Source organism: Lynx canadensis, chromosome B1 (assembly GCF_007474595.2).
Source record: "Lynx canadensis isolate LIC74 chromosome B1, mLynCan4.pri.v2, whole genome shotgun sequence".
Classification (NCBI taxonomy): domain Eukaryota; kingdom Metazoa; phylum Chordata; class Mammalia; order Carnivora; family Felidae; genus Lynx; species Lynx canadensis.
In genome coordinates, this window is record NC_044306.2 from 142,926,142 (window position 1) to 142,947,071 (window position 20,930).

A 20,930-nucleotide genomic window follows, 5' to 3' on the forward strand; every position below is an offset into this window, starting at 1 on the left:
AAAATTCCAGTTTTTATATTAATTTTATTCTGGCATTACCTTCTGGACCATGCCATATATGGGTATGCACTTATGCACAAGTGTTCACACACAAATTCTCTCTTCTTTCTTTTTTTAAATTTTTTTTTTCAACGTTTATTTATTTTTGGGACAGGGAGAGACAGAGCATGAACGGGGGAGGGGCAGAGAGAGAGGGAGACACAGAATCTGAAACAGGCTCCAGGCTCTGATCTGTTAGCACAGAGCCCGACGCGGGGCTCCAACCGACGGACCGCGAGATCATGACCTGAGCCGAAGTCGGAAGCTTAACCGACTTAGCTACCCAGGCGCCCCGAGGCTTGGGAATTCTTAAGGAAGGTCTGATACAAGATCAAGAGGGTAAGTGAATCTAGGATGAAGGTATTGCAAAATTGAGATTGTGGACCAGGATGTGAGGAAATGACTGAAATGAGGCAATCAGGTTAATAGGGAGTTGTGAAGGGACAGGAGGGGTAATGAGGGCAAAGTGCTAGCTCAGTGTTGAGATAGGATAGTGAGGTTGGAGAGAGGGTTTTCATCACCTGAAACTATTATAGAATGTCAAAATGGGCTCTTCCAGTTGAAGCAAAGGTGTCAAGTATCCTCCTTCACTATCTAAATTCCTCCACGTGATTCTAGAACAGTGTCAGCATACTAAGGGCTATGGATCAACTCTGGCCACCACTCTTTTTTGTAATTAAAGTTGTATTGGAAGACAGCCATGCTCATTCATTTATGTTTTGTCTGTAACACAACTGCTTTTCCAAAGAATCATTTTGAGAGCTTAACATATGCTTCCTGAAATTTGGATGACACAGGAACTAGTTCCTGAGTTGTTCCTGAATTGTTCCTGAAAGAATGTCTCGTGGAGAAAGCCTAATTAAAGGGTGGCTTGTTAGAGCAAAGGGGAAAGGTCCAGAGTGGCAGTGTTATGGACCTAATATAGTGACTGCTCTCCTCTTCCTCACCTTCTCCATCTTCTTCTTCTTCACAGCTTTATTTTGCTACCAAATTCACCCTCTTCAAGTATACAATCCAGTGGATCTTAACATAGTTACAACGTTGTACAACTCTCACGATTATCTAAATGTGGAACATTTCATCTCCCCAAAAACAGACCCTGTACCCATTTGCAGTCACTCCCATTCTTCCCACTCACCTATTGTAGTTAACCACTAATCTACTTTCTGTAACTATAGATTTTCCAATTTGGGACATTTCATATAAATGGAATTATACAATATATTGCCCCCCGCCCCCTTTCTTGGTCTGGCTTCTTTCTCTTAGCATAATATTTTCGAGGTTGATATACATTATAGCACGAATCAGTCCTTCATTACTTTTCATGGCTGAATATATTCCACTGTGTGGATATACCATATTTTGTTTATCCATTCATCAGTTGAGGAACATTTGTTCATTTCTGATATTACGAAGAATGTTATGAACGTTTGTGTTTCAGGTTTTTGTTTGAATGTCTGTCTCAGTTCTCTTGAGTATATATCTGAGTGTGGAATTGCTGAGTCTTATGTAACTTTATGTGCATCCTTTTGAGGAATTTCCAGACTGTTGCAAAGCTGCTGTATCACTGTACACTTCCACCAACAATGAGAATGCAATGTGTGAGAGTTGAGATTTCTCCACATCTTTGCCAATGCTTCTTGTTGTCCATCTTTTTTTATGATAGCCAGCCTAGTAGATATAAAGTGGTATCTGATTGTAGTTTTGATTTCCATTCACTAATGATATTGATGTTGAGCATCTTTTCATATGTTTATTGACCATTTGTACATTTTCTCGGAAGAAATGTATTCAAATCCTTTTGTCCATTTAAAAAAATTGGATCATTTGTCTTTTTGTGGTTGAGTTATGGTTAACAGTTTTGGGGTTATCTTAAAGGATTTCTGCCACACAGGCCTACTGGGAAGAGTGAGAAGATCGGACTCCGAGAGGCCACCAGAAGTCAGAGCCTGAGAGCTATGTTGTGTGTGACCATAAGGAGGAGACATCATCTTTGCTAAAGGAATGTAGATGAAAAGCACTAAAGAGAAAAAGAGCACTAAAAAGAAAAAGAGCCAGAATTTAGGCATGAAACAGAGATTTCAGTGGCATCAGTGTAATAGGACTTCTCCCTTCCACCTCCCTCACCTTCCCTAGGGGTCAAAATGAGTGTCTAATTAACCACTAACAGGGGGAGGAGGTAGAGGGAAATAGTTCAAACAGTAGCGGGGAGAAAATACTTGAAAAGACTGAAAGAGTGAAGTTTTGATTTAGATTTAATTGAACTTTTTTACTAAATCAAAGATGAACCTATTTATTAACACCTGAGAATAACCAGAAAAAATAATGGGATCTGCCTGAAATTTCACTGAACAAGCTCAATGGAGTCAAACACAGTTGTATGAAAATAAACGTTACACTAGTTTTTAATGTCACCCCTACTGAATCCAGCTTGTGTGATAAGCCAGTTATAAGATCTTAGAGCTACTCAGCACCCAGTATAAACCTCTAAGACATGACTGTTTATAGGGGGGTGGTACGGAGGCACCTAGGTGATATGAATTAGAAAGAAGGAAAAGTAAGAAGCTGGGAGGCCAGGATGTTGGCTGGATGGTCAACTTAGATATTGTATTCTATATACAGGATAGTAAGAAGTGTGGTAGAAATGAAAACTGAATTTGACTTCAAGAAAGCTGAGGGATGGTCCTGGAGGCTATGGATGACAGCCATAGAAATGTTGGGAGAATCCTATATGAGTAGAGTAAGTGGGATTATTGATAAATATTTTGAAGCTATGGTCTGGAAGCTTCAGTGAGTAGTATGCCAACCACATCTTGGCTTGGTTTTGGGTTAGACCGGAGGAAAGGAAGGCCATTAATTGAGAGACCTGAGGAAAAAAAGAAAGTATGTGGACAGTTAATAACGTTTGGAAAGGAATAATGAAAGAAGGGTTGTTGATGAGAAGAAGCAAGGATAAGGGACGAGTTTAAGGGCAGGGATAAGGCCAAGAGGATAGCAAGGGCAGGGTCTAAAGAGGTCTGTGCAGAGGAGCCAATGATTTTATGGATGAAAGGGTTGGGGGAAGGAGCAGGCAGACAGAGGAAGTGGGAACAATGGAGCTGTTGACAGAACTACTTGGTCCTAAATTTTCCATTGTATATTTGATGTATTGGTGTCATCAACCTGCTCATATAAATAATGACTCTGTTAAGTTGCACCCCCTAAATGCCAAAGCCAAGAAGAACTTTGGGGTTTCTCTGAGTAGTGATTTTTTTTTATTGTGAAATTCTTCAATTTGAAAAAGGGACTTTCCAGTGGAAATAATAGACTGTAAATTGTTTACTTGGCAAAACACCATTAGACTAAGCTAAGGACCTTCATACACAAGCATATGATAACAGAAGTTTACCTGCCAAGTGCTTTCATAATGAGATGGTAGGGAAATTTTTCCTGACTTGCAAAGCAAAGAAAATATTCTGAAAGATACTGTATTTTATAATTAAGGAAAACACAGCCATGAAAAGTGGGAACACAATATTGGTCAATTAATGAATAAACTGGGTGGGGATCAAACAAAAGACTAGTTGCAATAGTTTTAAGTTAGCTTAAAATTGATCTATCCTTAATATTGGAACAAATTATTAAAAAAACATTTCTGGGCTGTCTTGTTTAGATTATTGCTTCCATTTACTTTGCAGGGTGTACTTAGTGCTAAAAAGGGACAGAGGGGGAAAAAGGAGCAGAGAGTGATAATTAAAGCACAAAAATACTTAGATGACATTTTATCAACTATGTAGGAAGTTTATAAAAGTTTGCTTCTGCTGCATTTTTATGTTTTATTTTCTTCGACCAAGGTGTACCTATTGAATCTCGATCTTGCATCTAGCACTGCACCAAGTGCTCTACACGATTCAGTGGAGGTAGAGGCATGAAACTTAACTTTATGGAGCTTACATGCTCGAGACTAACTACATGAAGTGCCACAAAGAGAGAACAATACAAGAGGCTTTGAAATAAATTACTTAATTGAATGTGATCATGCATATGGACATAAGTGAAAAATAACAATTTCATAGTTAAAGCAATTGTTAGATTATAATAAGATGCAGAATGCATCTTGCAAGATGCTATTTTGTAACAATTGCCAAAAAATTGCCCTTGACCATATCTGCTAAGGCCACATTCTAACTCAAACAGAGGTAAGCAATCCATCAGAATTGTTTCCTAGAGTTTGTTCCATGGAACAGTAGTATCCTGAGATGTCTTGAGAAAAAGGATTCCATGGTCAAATTTAAGAAATGTGGCATACCATGTCTCTTTCTTGGGCAATTATAGTAACATTTGCATATTAAGGTGCTGAGAAATCCTGCAGCAAAGAACTCATGTTAAAAGTGTACAGTCCTATACATCCCAATCTTATTTGACTATCGAACCCTCTTTATTTATAATCACCGAACCCACTTTGGCAAATGCTGTGTTAAAGGATACACATGAAATACTCAGGATTTGATGACTTGGAAAAGCAAACAAAGTAAACCTAATTTGCACTTGGACAAGGGGTTTATTTATCAATATTCTGAATAGAATCCAAGGCTCTAGTGGCCTAGCCTCTGCAGAGCCATAAGAAGTGAAAACAGATATGACTCTAGGTGCTTGAGAAATAGTATAGACCTTTACTGTGTGTGTGTGTGTGTGTGTGTGTGTGTGTGTGTGAGGGGTTATATAGCATGCCACGTAGAAGACTTCCCACTGATTTTCTCTAAATATCTACATTTTCTACATGTCTACATTCACCCAGTCATTAAAATATCTCTCCTGCTCTATTTTTATACACGTTTCTTCCACTATTTTGCTGCTCAAGGCTGTTTGCTTTTTTCTTCATCTCCACTCTTTTTTTGACCCACCTTGTAGCTGGTAGTGACTGCTAAGACTTGAACCTACCTGGTAGCTATACTATTCCATTGTGAGGCAGTTGTTGAACTCAGAATCTCCAGTCCTCTTGTTTCTCTTGCTCTCAGTGGAGGGATATAAGGGGAGCCCCTTGTCAGTCCTCTTCTTCCTTTTACTCTCAAAGCTTTTATTATGAGGTTTTACAGAACATTTTTAGTGATGAGTTCCCCGTTATCTAAGACAACACTTCTAATTGCATCAAATGTCCCTGAAGGTATTTTAATTTTTAAAGTAGTGCTAACAGTTCTCCATTATATCTGATTGCAAGCCAATTCCCCAGGAATATCTACAAAATTTTTGCCAGATTCAGATCTATAAAATGGCTTCTATTCTGCATTTAAACTTAGAAAGGATTTCCCCTTTCTACTTCAAAAAGATGATAAATTAGCCAGAAAATTTGCCTCCTCACTCAAAGCCACAGAAGTAAAGTCGATGAAGCTGAAAAATTAAGTAAAGCTATAAAAGTGGTTGAGTCCTTGTGTAGGAGATAATGGCACCCCAGGTAATGGAAGAGGACATAGTGCATTGATGGAGAGAGGCCAGGGAAATGCTCCATAACCCATGCCCTTTTCCCCCTACCAACTGGGTCTTAGAAGGCGATGTAGGCCCAATGATAGGCTGATATCATCACAGTGTTTAAGTCTAACTGACATAAAGAAGGGATAGCAAAAATGCTGCAGACCCTCAACCTCTGGGCATTTCTTCACCCTGACCTTACCTCCTGTATCCTGAGAACTGTGTGGGGTGAAAAATGCTTATTTGAGACTTAGCCTATTAAATCTGATTTCACACAAGGTATATAAAAATGAAGTGATTAAAATAGAAAGCTCAGTAGTAGAGATGAATTCCAAAGTGCATGCAGTTGAAAAACAAATAAATGATCTAGAGGGTCAAATTAATTAAATCTCCCATAAAACATCATACAGAGACAGAGAGAAAGAACTGGAAAATATGAGAGAAAAAAATGAAAAGATTATAGTTGTAATGTAAACATCTGTATTTTTACAAATATTTTTAAATGTTTATTTATTTTTGAGAGGGAGAGAGAGAGAGAGAGAGAGAGAGAGAGAGAGAAACAGTGTCAGTGGAGTCAGGCAGAGAAAGAGGGAGACACAGAATCTGAAGCAGGCTCCAGGCTCTGCGCTGTCTGCAAAGAACCCAATGTGGGCTCAAACTCACGAACCATGGGATCATGACCTGAGCCAAAGTTAGATGCCCAACTTACTGAACCACCCAGGCACCCCTAAAAATCTGTTTTATTGTACAGCTAAAAAGATAATAAAAGTATATATATAAAGAGGAAAAATATTTGAGGAGATAATAAACCAAAAAGGCCCTAGATTTAAAGAAATCAAAAGACCTCAGTTTGGAGAGTGTGATTATAGAAGTCCCTAGATGCATTATATGGTAAAATTTTAAAAATCAAAAAGAAAAAGAAAATTCCCAAACTTCAAGAATAAAGAGAACCTAATAAGAACCAAGAATCAGAATTACAACAAACACATACTGGAGACAAGAAACTATTTTGAAGTGGTAAATGTAAAGAATATCAAAACCACAGTTTTATAACCAGCTAATCTGTCATTTAAGTTGGGAGTAAAATAAAGATATTCTCACATGTATATGTCCTTCCAAGTTTTGTCCTCTTTGTAAAATTTTTAGAGGGTTTACTATTAACTGTAGTAAGAAAAATGTAAAGTGGCAAGTAATTAATCTAAGAAAAATGCACAAGGCCTTTTTCTTTTTTTTCTTTTTTAATTTTCTTTTTTATTTTTTAAAGATTTGCATCCAAATTAGTTAGCATATAGTGAAACAGTGATTTCAGGAGTAGATTCCTTAGTGCCCCTTACCCATTTAGCCCATCCCCCCTCCCACAACCCCTCCAGCAACCCTCAGTTTGTTCCCCATATTTTTGAGTCTCTTCTGTTTTGTCCCCCTTCCTGTTTTTATATTATTTTTGTTTCCCTTCCCTTATGTTCATCTGTTTGTCTCTTAAAGTCTTCATATGAGTGAAGTCATATGATTTTTGTCTTTCTCTGACTAATTTCACTTAGCATAATACCCTCCAGTTCCATCCACGTAGTTGCAAATGGCAAGATTTCATTCTTTTTGATTGCCGAATAATACTCCATTGTATATATATATATACCACCTCTTCTTTATCCGTTCATCCATCGATGGACATTTGGGCTCTTTCCATACTTTGGCTATTGTTGATAGTGCTGCTATAAACATGGGGGTGCATGTGTCCCTTCAAAACAGCACACCTGTATTCCTTGGATAAACACCTAGTAGTGCAATTGCTGGGTCATAGGGTAGTTCTATTTTTAGCTCTTTGAGGAACCTCCATCCTGTTTTCTAGAGTGGCTGCACCAGCTTGCATTGCCACCAATAATGCAAAAGAGATCTTCTTTCTCCGCATCCTCGCCAACATCTGTTGTTGCCTGAGTTGTTAATGTTAGCCATTCTGACAGGTGTAAGGTGGTATCTCATTGTGCTTTTGATTTGTATTTCCCTGATGATGAGTGATGTTGAGAATTTTTTCAAGTGTCGGTTGGCCATCTGGATGTCTTCCTTGGAGAAGTGTCTATTCATGTCTTTTGCCCATTTCTTCACTGGATTATTTGTTTTTTGGGTGTTGAGTTTAATAAGTTCTTTATAGATTTTGGATACTAACCCTTTATCGGATATGTTATTTGCAAATATCTTCTCCAATTCTGTTGGTTGCCTTTTATTTTTAAAAAAAATTTTTTTTCAACGTTTATTTATTTTTGGGACAGAGAGAGACAGAGCATGAACGGGGGAGGGGCAGAGAGAGAGGGAGACACAGAATCGGAAACAGGCTCCAGGCTCTGAGCCATCAGCCCAGAGCCTGACGCGGGGCTCGAACTCACAGACCGCGAGATCGTGACCTGGCTGAAGTCGGACGCTTAACCGACTGTGCCACCCAGGCGCCCCTGTTGGTTGCCTTTTAGTTTTGCTAATTGTTTCCTTCTCTGTGCAGAAGTTTTTATTTTGATGAGATCCCAGTAGTTCATTTTTGCTTTTGTTTCCCTTGCCTCCAGAGACGTGTTGAGTAAGAAGTTGCTGTGGGCAAGATCAAAGAGGTTTTTGCCTGCTTTCTCCTCGAGGATTTTGATGGCTTCCTGTCTTACATTGAGCTCTTTCATCCATTTTGAGTTTATTTTTGTGTATGGTGTAAGAAAGTGGTCTAGGTTCATTCTTCTGCATGTTGCTGTCCAGTTTTCCCAGCACCACTTACTGAAGAGACTGTCTTTATTCCATTGGATATTCTTTCCTGCTTTGTCAAAGATTAGTTAGCCATACGTTTGTGGGTCCATTTCTGGGTTCTCTATTCTGTTCCATTGATCTGAGTGTCTGTTCTTGTGCCAGTACAATACTGTCTTGATGATTACAGCTTTGTAGTATAGCTTGAAGTCTGGGATTGTGATTCCTCCTGCTTTGGTTTCTTTTTCAACATTGCTTTGGCTATTTGGGATCTTTTCTGGTTCCATACAAATTTTAGGATTATTTGTTCCATCTCTGTGAAGAATGCTGGTGTTACTTTGATAGAGATTGCATTGAATATGTAGATTGCTTTGGGTAGTATCCAGATTTTAACAATATTTGTTCTTCCTATCCAGGTGCATGGAATATTTTTCCATTTTTTGTGTCTTCTTCAATTTCTTTCATAAGCTTTCTATAGTTTTCAGTGTATAGATTTTTCACCTCTTTGGTTAGATTTATTCCTAGGTATTTTATGGTTTTTTCTGCAACTGTAAATGGGATCGATTCCTTGATTTCTCTTTCTGACACTTCATTGTTGGTGTATAGGAATGCAACCGACTTCTGTGCGCTGATTTTATTATATCCTGGAACTTTGCTGAATTCATGAATCAGTTCTAGCCATTTTTTGGTGGAATCTTTTGGGTATTCCATGTAGAGTATCATGTCATCTGCGAAGAGCGAAAGTTTGACCTCCTCCCGGCCAATTTGGATGCCTTTATTTCTTTGTGTTGTCTGATTGCAGAGGCTAAGACTTCCAATTCTATGTTGAATAACAATGGCGAGAGTGGACATCCCTGTCTTGTTCCTGACCTTAGAGGGAAAGCTCTTAGTTTTTCCCCATTGAGGATGATATTAGTGTTGGGTTGTTCATATATGGCTTTTATGATCTTGAGGTAAGATCCTTCTATCCCTACTTTCTTGAGGGTTTTTATCAAGAAAGGATGCTATATTTTGTCAAATGCTTTCTCTGCATCTATTGAGAGGATCATATGGTTCTTGTCCTTTCTTTTATTGATGTGATGAATCACTTTAATTGTTTTGCAGATATTGAACCAGCCCTACATCCCAGGTATAAATCCCACTTGGTCGTGGTGAATAATTTTTTTAATGTATTGTTGGATCCAGTTGGCTAATATCTTGTTGAGGATTTTTGCATCCATGTTCATCAGGGAAATTGGTCTATAGTTCTCCTTTTTAGTGGGGTCTCTGTCTGGTTTTGGAATCAAGGTATTGCTGGCTTCATAGAAAGAGTTTGAAGTTTTCCTTCCATTTCTATTTTTTGGAACAGCTTCAAGAGAATAGGTGGTAACTCTTTCTTAAATGTTTGGTAGGATTCCCCTGGAAAGCCATCTGTCCCTGGACTCTTGTTTTTTGGCAGATTTTTGATTACTAATTTGATTTCCTTAGTGGTTATGGGTCTGTTCAAATTTTCTATTTCTTCCTGTTTTAGTTTTGGTAGTGTATACATTTCTAGGAATTTGTCCATTTCTTCCAGATTACCCATTTTATTGGCATATAATTGCTCATAATATTCTCTTATTATTGTTTTTATTTCTGCTGTGTTGGTTGTGATCTCTTCTCTTTCATTCTTGATTTTATTTATTTGGGTCCTTTCCTTTTTCTTCTTGATCAAACTGGCTAGTGGTTTATAATTTTGTTAATTCTTTCAAAGAACCAGCTTCTGGTTTCATTGATCTGTTCTACTGTTTTTTTTGTTTTGTTTTGTTTTGATAGCATTAATCTGCTCTAATCTTTATTATTTCCTGTCTTCTGCTGGTTTTGGGTTTTATTTGCTGTTCTTTTTCCAGCTCCTTAAGGCATAAGGTTAAGTTGTGTATCTGAGATCTTTCTTCCTTCTTTAGGAAGGTCTGGATTGCTATATACTTTCCTCTTATGACCACCTTTGCTGTGTCCCAGAAGTTTTGGGTTGTGGTGTTATCATTTTCATTGACTTCCATATACTTTTTAATTTCCTCTTTAACTGCTTGGTTAGCCCATTCATTCTTTAGTAGGATGTTCTTCAGTCTCCAAGTATTTGTTACCTTTCCAAATTTTTTCTTGTGGTTGATCTCGAGTTTCATAGTGTTGTGGTCTGAAAATATGCACGGTATGATATCGATCTTTTTGTACTTACTTAGGGCTGATTTGTGTCCCAGTATATGGTCTATTCTGGAGAACATTCCATGTGAACTGGAGAAGAATGTATATTCTGCTGCTTTAGGATGAAATGTTCTGGATATATCTGTTAAGTCCATCTGGTCCAGTGTGTCATTCAAAGCCATTGTTTCCTTGTTGATTTTTTGATTAGATGATCTGTGCATTGCTGTGAGTGGGGTGTTGAAGTCTCCTACTATTATGGTATTACTATCGATGAGTTTCTTTATGTTTGTGATTAATTGATATATATATTTGGGTGTATCCACATTTGGCACATAAATGTTTAAAATTGTTAGGTCCTCTTGGTCTATAGACCCCTTGATTATGATATAATGCCCTTCTCTTGATACAGTCTTTATTTTAAAGTCTAAATTGTCTGATATAAGTATGGCTACTCCAGCTTTCTTTTGTTGACCATTAACATGATAGAGGTTCTCCATCCCCTTGTTTTCAATCTGAAGGTGTCTTTAGGTCTAAAGTGGGTCTCTTGTAAACAGCATATAGATGGATCTTGTTTTCTTATCCATTCGGTTACCCTCTGTCTTTTTATTGGAGCACTGAGTCTACTGATGTTTAGAGTGAGTACTGAAAGATATGAATTTATTGCCAGTATGATGCTTGTAGAGTTGGAGTTTCTGGTGGTGTTCTCTGGTCCTTTCTAATCTTTTGTTACTTTTGGTATTTATTTATTTTTACATATACTTTTTCATCTTTTCTCCCCTCAGAACGTCCCCCTTAAAATTTCTTGCTGCGCTGGTTTAGTGGTCACAAACTCCTTTAATTTTTGTTTGTCTGGGAAACTTTTTATCTCTCCTTCTATTTTGAATGACAGCCTTGCTGGATAAAGAATTCTTGGCTGCATATTTTTCTGATTCAGCACATTGAATATATCCTGCCACTACTTTCTGGCCTGCCAAGTTTCTGTGGATAGGTCTGCTGCAAACCTGATCTGTCTTCCCTTGTAGGTTAGGGACTTTTTTTTTTTTTCCCTTGCTGCTTTCATGATTCTCTCCTTGCCTGAGTATTTTGTGAATTTGACTATGATATGCCTTGTTGATGGTCGGTGTTTGTTGAATCTCATGGGGGTCCTCTGTGAGATTCAAGGGGGGGGGGTTCCTGGATTTTGATGTCTGTGTCTTTCCCCAAGCTAGGAAAGTTTTCCACTATGATTTGCTCACATAACCCTTCCACCCCTATTTCTCTCTCTTCCTCTTCCAGGACCCCTATGGTTCTGATGTTGTTCCTTTTTAATGAGTCACTGATTTCTCTAATTCTTAAATCGTGCTCTTTTGCCTTAATCTCCCTCTTTTTTTCTGCTTCGTTATTCTCTATAAGTTTGTCCTCTATATCACTAATTCTCTGCTCTTCCTCGTCCATACTTGCTGCTGCTACATCCATCCATGATTGTAGCTCAGTTATAGCATTTTTAATTTCATTCTATTTTTTACTTCTTTTATCTCTGCATAAAGGGATTCTAGTCTATTTTTGATTCCAGCTAGTATTCTTATTATCATGATTCTAAATTCTGGTTCAGACATCTTGCTTGTATATGTGTTGGTTAAATCCCTGGCTGTCGTTTCTTCGTGCTCTTTCTTTTGGGGTGAATTCCTTTGTTTTATCAATTTGAAGGGAGAAAATGTATTAATGAGGTAGGAAAATTGAAATTAAAAAAATTAAAATAAAAAATATTAAAATTTAAAATTAAAAATACACACACACAAAAATCGAATAGATGATGCTAGATCCTAGGTGTGTTTTGGTCTGGGTTTTGAAAGTGGTTTTACAGATTAGAGAAAAAAAAGGGGGGGGAGAAAAAGAAAAAAAGGAAATCGTTTGAGAATTTGAAAAAATGAATACACTGAAGTAGACTGAAATGAGATGATGGGGGTAAAATAGAATTTGAAAAAATATACACAAAAGTAAAGAATATAGTAGAAAAAAATTAAAGAAAAATATTTTTAATAAAAATTAAAAATAAGTAAGAATTTTTTCATTTTCTGTATTTAAGAAAAAAGAAGAAAAAAAAGAAAAGAAATTATTTGAAAATTTGAAAAAGTGAGTACACTGTAGTAGACTAAAATAAAATATGGGAGTAAGATAGAATTTGAAAAAAATTACATAAAAGCAAAAAATATAGTAATAAAAATTAAATGAAAATATTTTAAAAAGAAATTGAAAGTAAAAATGAAGTTTTTCTCTTTCTGCATTCAAGAAAAAGAAAAGAAATGAAAAAGAAAAAAAAAAGGAAATTGTTTGAAAATTTGAAAAGGGGAGTACACTGAAGTAGACTAAAATAAAGTGATGGAAGTAAAGTAGAATGTGAAAAATTTTACATAAAAGTAAAAAATATAGTAATAAAAATTAAAAACTTTTATTTTTAATAAAAGTTGAAAATAAAAATGAAACTTTTCTCTTTCTGTATTCAAGAAAAAGAATTGTAAAAGAGAAAAAGGAAAAAGAAAAAAAAGAAAAAAATTAAACAGATGAACCTGCTAACAGATTGCATTAAGACTGAAATTGCTTCGTTTTCCCCTAGAGGTCATTCTATGTAGCTCTTTATAGTCTATAAATTAAGCTGGTGGTGAGGCTTGTGGTCTTGAGGAGCGAAGTTGGCCTAGTTGGGCGGGGCTCAGTGTAACAGCTCCACTCTCCACTAGATGGCACTGCCAGCCTATTGGGGTGCACTGTTGCAGTGCTCATAGGTGCATATGCGCATGCATGGGAGCGGTGAAAATGGCTCCACCCAGCTACCCAGTCTGTTCTCCCGGATCAGCAATCCCACACCGGTCCTCTGTCTTCAGCTTTCATCCACTTCTGCTTTTTCACTCTGTGACCAGGCCCCAGGCAGTACCTCTCTCCCGAGTTTTGTCTCAGGTGCAGCTGTTTTCCCCAGGCCCTTACTTCTGAAGGACTGCAGCCTTGATCCGTTCCACCCCTCTCCAGGAGGGTCTCACCGAGCAATGGCCAAATGAGCAATGGCCGAATGAGCAATGGCCGAATGTGGCTGCACCCAGGAACGCCCGCTGGACCCTGCTGTTGCCGGTGCCCCGAGACTGCGGCCAGGTGCCAGCCTGTCCCCCAAAAAGTTCACGAGACAGTGTAGCAGCAGCATTTCAGGGATTATGGAAAATCACAACACACATCTGGCACCAGGCTTCACCCTCAACGACCTTGCCCCAGCACCAGTGAATGTGGCCACCTTCAAGGGTCTGCTGGGACCAGGTGGCTGCAACAATCTCTACCAAGTGTCCTTCCAGCAGTGGAACCGCTTTTCCCCTTGTGGCCCGAGAACCTCCCGGACCCCACACTGTTCATGGGGATTTGCCCTTCCCACCAGAGTACCACCAGGTATTGAGCTGTGGAGTTGCAGCCTTTGCGCTCTCCTTGTTTACAGTTTTAATGGAATTTAAACACTCTCCTTTCTCCTTTCTCCTTTTTCCCTTTTTAGTTTAGTCCCTGCGGCTGTTTCCAATTTTCCACTTTCTCTCCAGCTGCTTTGGGGGAGGGGTGCTTTTCCCATATGCTCCCTGCTTCCCCAGTCTCCATCCTTTCTCCCCCTGCAAAAGGGGTTCCCTACCTTTCGTGGCTTCTTGCTCCCCAAGTTCAGCTCTCCGTGCCATGTACCTGCTGAATTCTGTGGTTCAGGTTGTGCAGATTGTTGTGTTAATCCTCCAATCAGTTTTTTAGGTGTGTAGGATGGTTTAGTGTTGGTTTGGATGTATTTCATGGACGTGAGACACACAAAAAGCTTCCATGCTGTTCCACCATCTTGGCTCCTCTGCACAAGGCTTTTTAAGAGAACAATTTAAAGTTATGCTATGTAACATACAGAAATATTGGCATATGTGAAGAGATATTCCCTATTCTTAGATAAAACAAAGTAGTATTATAAATATTTTAATTCTCTCTAAGGTAATTGATAAATCCAGTCTAATTTCAACTAAAATTCTAACAAGTTGATTTGAGAAAATTAACAAATTTATTCTAAATTTAGAAAAATAAAGATCCATGGAAGTTGCTAAGCCAACTCTGGAAAATATGACAGATAATAATAGGAATACTAAAAGTTATACTTGAAAAATAGTGAAAGATAAAGAGTCCAGTGGAACAAAATAAAGAGAAAAGAATATAATAGAATGGAGTCAAGAAATGTTACACACGAGTATTTGTTATATGATAAAAGTAACTTCACAATCAATGGGGAAATTATAGACTGTTTCCAAATAAATTTGTGTAAAGTAACTTACTATATAGAGAAAAGGTTGGGTACCTGCCATACAAAATATAAAGGCAAACCCCAGATGTATTAAAAACATAAATGTGGGGTGCCTGTGTGGCTCAGTTGGCTAAGTGTCCAACTTCAACTCATGTCATGATCTCACAGCTTGTGAGTTCGAGCACCGTGTTGGGCTCTGTGCTGACAGCTCAGAGCCTGGAGGCTTCTTCAGATTCTGTGTCTCCATCTCTCTCTGCCCTTCCCCTGCTCACCCTCTGTCTCTGTCTCTCAAAAATAAATAAACATAAAAAAAACATAATTGTGAAAAAAAACATAGAGCTGATAGTTGAAAGCATAGGATAAAATTTTTGTAATTTTTGGAATAGGAGAGGTCTTTCAAAAGAGTCTAAAGGCACAGCTGTAGGGCAATATGTTGATGGAATTGACTTCATCAACTGTTCCATGCAGGACACCACAGACAACGTTCATAGACAGCAAATTGGGTTGACATTGTCTGTGGCAGTCATGTACCAAGGGTGTGAAACAGGATGGGTAAGGGTGGAGATTAAATCTGAAGGCACAGAGAATATCCAGAACACTCTTTCTTTTTCTCACTTCCTTTTGTTCTCATATATGTGTACATATATGTGTTGATTGAGTTTATTATACAAATTTTAATAACTTGATATTTTGAGAATTTTGCATATATTTTATAATTTTTATTGTAGCTGAAGAGTGTGCCAGTAAAACAGCTATTTAGTCAGCAGCTGTAATGAGATCTCTCGCAATGCTATTCCTTTAGAGTCACAAACCTTAGCTTTGTAGGTTCAATAATGATCTTACCACTGTAACTCAAGAACAGTTGGTCTCTTTAGAACAGGTTCTTTCCAAGTAAGAGACTGACCTAATAACCAGAATGTCTCTTAATTTTTTAACAGTTATGAAGGGGACCACATACTTTGTGGTATTATGATAGGGAAAGGTAGGATAAAATAGGCAGAGAGAGAAAGGCTAGGACCCGAGGTCTCTGGGTGGGGAAAAATATTTTGGAACACTTCTGGGAGCATTTGGCCACAGCAAATCCCCTAGGGTGTAAGGTTCCTCTTAAGAATGTAACAGACACCACCTACTCCCCCTCAGGTTCCCCTTAGGAATTTGACAATCAAAATACGTCAAAAACTAAAAAAAGTAAACCATGAAACTCATTTTATATGAGGGAGAGTATGACCATAGTCTGACTACTCACACAATGGAGTTGAGCCAATCATTAATAGGCAACCCAGCACCTAGAGTTATCTAGCCAGTAAGGGTAGAACCTGAGAAGGAACAAGGGGGAAGAAAAGGGGGGAGGATCAGAACCTTATGAAACAAGGACCCTTTCCTATAGTTGTGGGCATTCACCTTTGAATGCTCCCTCTCTGCAAAGAAAGCTTTCATACTATTCTTACTTTCTAATCTTATACTCTAATAAACTTTTCCTGCTGCTTATTTTATTCTGTGTCCACCTCTTCATTCTTTCAAACGGTGAGACAATGAACCCCTGGTATTGAGGTAAAAAATCCTGCAATAGTATCATTGAATACCAATGGGTTAGTTTACAGTGATTGAAATAATCATGTTTACTCTTCTGAGCAGCATCTTTTAAGCATCAAGACACCTGGGATATCAAAATAGGTAGTAGTAGAGAGAGGTACTGTGCAAGCCTGATAAACCCCTCTTAAGTGATCTATGGCCTTCTTTCCCCGCAGATTCAGTCTCTCTCCTGTGGACAGTGCTGGAGGGATAAACTCTAGGAAACACTTGACTCTCATTTATCCATTTCTAGCTTGACCACTTTTCTTCTGTTAAATTGTCCACTGTTTTGGAAACATGAATATCCTAAGCTGTGCAGTGTGGGAAGAAAATGGGAGCCATCACAGTGACAATGTTTCCTCGGCTTAGCTATCCCCACTTACTGTGAGATCTCCTGCCCTCTTCTGCAGAGTCTCTTTGACTTATTGCAAATCTCATGCCCTCTCTTCTGAGAGTTCCCAAGATACCACTTACATACGGTTATGAATACATTTTTACAACTTCTGGTGACCTCTGAGGTCACTACTGCTCCTAAAACTGAGGGCTGCCATCCACAGAACTGATGTCTGCACTAAGAGCGCTATCCCTTACTCAAACGTTATCTTCCATTGCTACTGAATTAGTTGGCACCTCTAAGCCACAGGTACACTTGGGATCATGCTGAGCCTATCACATAAAGCTCTGTTGCTGCCATCTGGGAGTTGGCTTGGTGGTGTCATTGCTATGCCTTTAACGTTGGCTATCTATTATAATGCCCTGGCTCCAAGTTGTACTGGGTCTGTTCTGCTATTCATTGAATCCAGGTGAATCTCTGACTTCCACATCTGTGTCATACTCCTATGCTGTTCCCCAAACAGCATGGCTTTATGATTCTAACAATATAAATAGATACTTATGTGCACAATAGCTTGCAAGTGTGGACATGACTCCAAGGGGTTTGGATCAGAGAACAAATTCAAGTGCTCAGACGAGTTCCCCTTCAGCCTGATAATATTTTTATTGGATAAAATTTGTGCCTTTATTCTCACCTTCCTTAAAGTGGGGTCTTTCCTAGAAGCTCCTCCTTTAGTAGATAGTCAACATATATCTGAAGAAGTCTGAATATGGGTTTAGGCTCAGCAGGCACCACACCATTCTCTGGCTCCACCCCACCCAATAAATACACAAATTCTTATATGTTAACAGTTTTCTGGAAAGCATTTTAAGGAGACTTCTGAATTACAATTTCATTCATTCTGTCAATTTTACTGGAAAACCTTGCCTTTTATTCCCATTATCTTTCTAATCTTATTTTTGTTTTCTGCTTTTTTTTCCCAATTAATATTATGTCATAAATAATTCTTATGTTGTTACATAGTTTTTGTTACTTTTTTTCCCAATGGCTGTATAATACTCATCAAATAGTTGTAGCATAATCTACTTACCATTCTTCTATTATTAGAAATTTGTATTGCTCTGTTGGGTTGTGTGTTAGAATAAGCTAGGTTATGCCATGGGCAACGAACAGCTGCAAAATATAAGTTGTTTAAGAGACAAAGATTTATTTCTTGCTAATGCAAAGTCATCTGTAGATCTAGATGGCACTTCAGGGCACCTGTCTTCTGTGCAATGGCTCAACTATCTAGGCTGCTTTGATGTGGTTTTCTTTGAGTAAGAAGCTTTCTCTCTAATCACAGAGTAGGCGAAGAGGGCTATAAAGTTTGTGTGGGCTTTCACTGCCATATCCCAGAAGTAATACATATGTACTTCCTTCACAGCCCATTGGTCAAAACTAGTTACTTATCCCTCTCTGACTGCAAGGGTACTAAGCACACCGGGAGCCAGTAGAACAAGCCAAGCATGGAGTGAACCAACGGACTAGGGGGCTGAGCATGGAGGGTGTCTAATAGACTATTGGGTAAGCATTACTGTCTCTGCCACAGGTTGTTTATAAGACTTTTTTTTTAATTTTAAGTAGTCTGTATGCCCAACATGAGGCTAAAACTCATGACCCAGAGATCAAGAGTCACATGTTCTACTGACTGAGCCAGCCAGGCAAGACCCCCTTTTTTAAGACTTTTATGATTTGCATTTATTTTTTTCCAACTGTATTGTGGTATAATTGACATATAACATTGTATAAGTTTAAGATGTACAGTGTGTTGATTTGATCCATCTATGTATTTCAAAATGATTACCACCATAGTTTTAGCTAACATCTCCATCCTGTCACGTAATTACTATTTCTTTTTGTGTTGAGAACATTTAAGATCTACTCTCTTGACAACTTTCAAGTATATAATATGATATCATTAGCTATAATCACCATGCCATATATTAGGTCAACAGAACTTGTTAATCATATAGCTGGAAATTTTTACACTTTGACCTCCATTTCCACATTTCTCTCACGTCCGAGCCCCTGGTAACCATCACTCTATTCTTTGTTTCTATGGGTTAAGCTTTTTACATTTCATAGATAAGTGATATCATACAGTGTTTGTCTTTCTGTGTCTCACTTATTTCAGTTAGTGTAATGTCCTCCAGATTCATCCATGTTGTCACAAATAGCAGGATTTCCTTCTTTTTTGTGCCTGAATAATATTCATGTGTGTATGTGTGTGTATAATACAATATAACATATTACATATTCTTTATTAATCTGTTGATAGACACCTGGGTTGTTTCCATATCTTTGGTTATTATGAATAATCCTGCAATGAACATGGGGGTGCAGATATATCTTTGAGACCCTATTTTCTTTTGTTTCAGATATCTACCCAGAAGTGAGAATGTTGAATCATATGGTAATTCTATTCTTAATTTTTTGAGGAATCTTCAGACTGTTTTCCATAGTGGCTGAACCAATTTTTATTCTTACCAACAGTGCACCAGGGATCCCATTTCTCCACACTCTTGCCCACACTTGTCATCTCTTGTCGTTTTGATGATAGCTATTCTAAAAGGTGTGAGGTGGTACCTCATTGTGGTTTTGATATGCATTTCCCTGATGATTAGGGAATGAGTATATTTTCATGTATCTGTTGGCCATTTGCACATCTTTTCTGAAAAAAAATGATCATATTCAATTGTTTGGTTTTTGCTATTGAATAATATGAGTTCTTTATATATTTAAAAAAATTTTTAATGTTTTTATTTATTTTTGAAGGAGAGAGAGAGACAGAGCATGAGTGGGGGAGGAACAGAGAGAGGGAGACAGAGAATTCGAAGCAGGCTCCAGGCTCTAACCTGTCAGCTCTGAGCCTGATGCAGGGCTTGAACTCATGAACTGTGAGATCATGATCTGAGCCGAAGTCGGACGCTTAACTGACTGAGCCACCCAGGCGCCCCTAGCTCTTTATATATTTTAGATATTAACTCCTTATCGGATATATGATTTGCAAATTTTTGAGAAAATTCCACAGATTGCCTTCATTCTGTTTATTGTTTCTTTTGCTTACAAAAGCCTTTTAGTTTGATGTAGTCCCCCTTGTTTGTTTTTGCTTTTGTTGCTTGTGCTTTGGTGTATATGATCATTTCTGACCACAGTTTGAAGTAGCAGTTGAAATTTGATAATAGTTTGGTCTTAGGGACCAAGGAGAAAATAAAAACAACAAGAACAACAACAACACAAAGCAAAGTGGAATATGGACCATATATGTGTCATGAAGTCCTTTTGAATACTTAACTCTGGAGTTTGAATCCCTCTAAGATTTTATGAAATCCATTTTAGGGAAAATTGAGGTTAGGAATGATAATAAGATGCCCATTTCCTCAGATTCAGTTCTTACCGGGCTCTTTCCTTGCATGTATTACATAAATAACCTCTCTCCACACAGGGCTGTTTGCTGTCACACTTTTTCTAAAGTTCCTTTTAACAGGCTGAGGAGGGATACAAGTGATGCCAAAGTAAGGAAAATTACCTTTGCTTCTAATTGGCGTTACATGGTAGAGAAGATTTATTGAACTATTTACAAGATTAATTGAAAATTAAAGAAAGACAAATGTGAGAGTTTTTTTTTTTTCTTTCCAAGAAGAAAAGCTTATGAGTTGTTTTTCTTTGTTTCAAGTTGAATAGTTGCACATTTTTTCTAGAGTGTCAAGGTGCTGAACACCATTCAGGAGAGTAATAAGTACTTCTTATGTTAATTTCGCTCTTCCTCTCAATAGAAGCTTAATTTTTAGTTGGTCACTTAGCAACCTTGCTAAAATACTCATTAGTAGTTACAAGTGATAAAGTGACTAAAATCTGACCTATGCTATATAAATGGAATTTCTTGCAAGCCACCTGAAAGGTGTTCAAATGGTTTTTTTCCTTCCTCTATCCTGTTGCTGGGAACATGGACATATTGGCTGGATATCTAGCTGCACATTGGATTAGGAGAATGAGGGCAACAGTTTAGGGATGGCAAAGAAGCCAGAAGGAGCTGGAGTCTCTAATGACTATTTAGGTGATGTTTAAGTTTGGGACTGTCTATTCTGGACTTCTTTTATGTGAAGGAAAAAGAACTATCTAGCTCTCTTGAGTCACTTTTTCTAATATCTGTTACACAGGCAAACCTAATCATAACTGATACAAATATTGAGATTATTATTTTTATAAAGCAGTCATTTTTTTAAATGTTAATTTATTTTTGAGAGGAGGAGAGACAGAGGAACTGAAGTGGGCTCTGCGCTGACAGCAGAGAGCCCAACACGGGGCTTGAACCCATGAACTGTGGGATCCTGACCTGCGCCAAAGTCATATGCT

The 20,930-nt window shown here is 38.0% G+C and overlaps 1 long non-coding RNA gene across 1 annotated transcript; it reads left to right on the plus strand.

The window, feature by feature from the left end:
- The first annotated feature begins 5,120 nt into the window (after positions 1-5,120).
- On the plus strand, positions 5,121-19,175 carry LOC115512516. The gene is made up of 3 exons (XR_003968414.1): positions 5,121-5,131; positions 17,959-18,098; positions 18,953-19,175. It is a non-coding gene; the product is annotated as an uncharacterized LOC115512516 (long non-coding RNA).
- The last annotated feature ends 1,755 nt before the right edge of the window (positions 19,176-20,930 follow it).